General features: G+C 28.7%; 1 pseudogene; it reads left to right on the top strand.

The window, feature by feature from the left end:
- The first annotated feature begins 4 nt into the window (after positions 1–4).
- LOC115240420 lies at positions 5–2,014 on the top strand (annotated as a pseudogene).
- Positions 2,015–2,222: the final 208 nt, after the last annotated feature.

Below are 2,222 nucleotides of genomic sequence, written 5' to 3'. Positions count from 1 at the left end.
ATGGAAACTGAAGTGTAATCTATCTGATAAGTATTATCCCATTTTAAAATTCTGGATTTTTTCACGTGTGCTGTGGCTATCCGTCATCCAAATGATCTAAAGGTAATAAAAGAAATTCAATTATCTGTAGATATATATTACAATTTAGTCAGATTTGGGAATCTTGCGTTTCACAAAAAGATTTTTGCTTGTAAAAAGAGGTTCCTTAAAAAGATGAATAGAGAAAATATCGATATATATGCTCGATCGAAACTAGATAGAAAAGACGATGGGTAAAATGAATCAATTTTTGCCTAAAAAGTGTAACGTAAGTTATACATATAATCTTACGTTTTTGGGGTCGCTGAATACGATGGTAGCAGTTTTATCCGTCTAAACCCGTTGGAAAGTGGTCAGAATTCGCTTTTAAAAAACAAATTTATAACTAGCAGCTACATAATTTTTCTTAAAAACAACTATGTGTTTTTTTACACCAATTGATTCCTCTCATTATTTTGTGCATAAAAATATTGAGGTAAGTTCATCGAAAAATTAATATTCTACGAGATATTTCCTAGTTTATGTAAAATTATATCAAATTAAAGTATAAAATATCTCGTAAATTATTCACTTTTTAGCCATTCTGCCCTTATAACTTTTATGCCAAATATTGCGAGAAATCGATTAATATAAAAAAATTAGGTTCCATTAAAAAAAAATGAAGGGGCCTCTCGTTTTGCCTCTTAGGGATCTCTAACATTTTTTTTTATCCATCGGATTGGCAGCCGCCGTTACCTCAATATTTTTATGCACAAAATAATGAGAAGAATTAATTGGTGTAAAAAAAAACACATAATTATTTGTAAGAAAAATTATGTAGTTGCTAGTTACAAATTCGTTTCTTTAAGGCAAATTTTGACCACTTTTCCGCGGGTTTACATAGATAAAACTGCTAACCATTATATTCAGCGACCCCGAAAACGTAAGATAACATGTATAACTTACGTTACACTTTTCAGTCAAAAGTCGACTCATTTTACCCATCGTTCTTTGTGGTACGATTAATAAATTATTTGTAAGATTGAGTGATATACTAAATTAATATTTCTCTCCTAACATATTTTCGATATTCTCAGGCGATATTAAGCAATACCAAGCGCACCGAGAAAAGTCGTATGTATAACTTGTTTCAACCTTGGCACGGCACAGGTCTTTTCACCAGCACAAGTAACGTAATGGCATTAATATATAAGCGTACATACTTTACGTATTACAATTTGTGTTCGATTTGTCTCCATCACAAAAAATCAAATAAAATTACAGATTAGACATTTACAGGATTAGACTTGAACATTATTTTTAACGATAAACTCTTACATAACTTCTTTTTGCCGTAAAAAATAATAAATTTGAAAGAAATTTGTAAGTAAAATTATATTGAGGGACGATTCCGCCGTAATACATGTGTTCTCAAGTAAATAAAAGTAACAGATGTTTCAACTAAAAAAGATTTTCAATTAAATCGAACACTATCACGTAACAGATTTTTTAATAAGTTATAGTTTCTTTTTGACTGCCAATTTATGAAGTTTTAATTATAAAATAATAGTTAAATTCAAGTTTGTACTTCTTTTACTGCAAAAATTTTATGAGAAGGTTGAACAAATTATAAAAGAATTTTGCGCGATAAAAGAGAAATAAATTTAAGATAATAATATTATTTGAGAATTGCTCAATAAACATTAAATTAAGAAAGAGAATAATCTTATTTTTATATAATATTATCTTTAAATATATATTATTATTTTTATTTTATTTCACAATTCGTGCTATTTTAGTTTTGTTCTAGGCGCTAAGTGGCATACGCGACGAAAGTTATTAACACATGCGTTCCATTTCAATATATTAACTCAATATGCTGATATATTGATCAAGGAGGATGATTATATGACAAAATCTTTGAAAGATGTCGGGATGGCAGTTGTAAAAGATTTATTACCATTTATTAGTGAATATACGCTAAACGCCATATGCGGTAAGGTTTTTGTAAAGTTCTCATTGTCCTGTAATATGTACAGGGATTTCATTCTAAATGATATCATAGCTTAAGATATCATAGTTTAAAAAGATAATTTGTTCTCATACAAAGTATCTGCTGCAGAAAAAAATAGATAATATCTGATTTTCTATACTTCAAGCTACTGATGAAATATTCAATTGTAAATATCTTCGACTGTATATCC

This window comes from Formica exsecta, unplaced genomic scaffold, assembly GCF_003651465.1.
Source record: "Formica exsecta isolate Colony F162 unplaced genomic scaffold, ASM365146v1 scaffold4253, whole genome shotgun sequence".
NCBI lineage: Eukaryota > Metazoa > Arthropoda > Insecta > Hymenoptera > Formicidae > Formica > Formica exsecta.
Note: the sequence above shows the minus strand (reverse complement) of the source record. Positions and strands in the feature narration are given on the sequence as shown.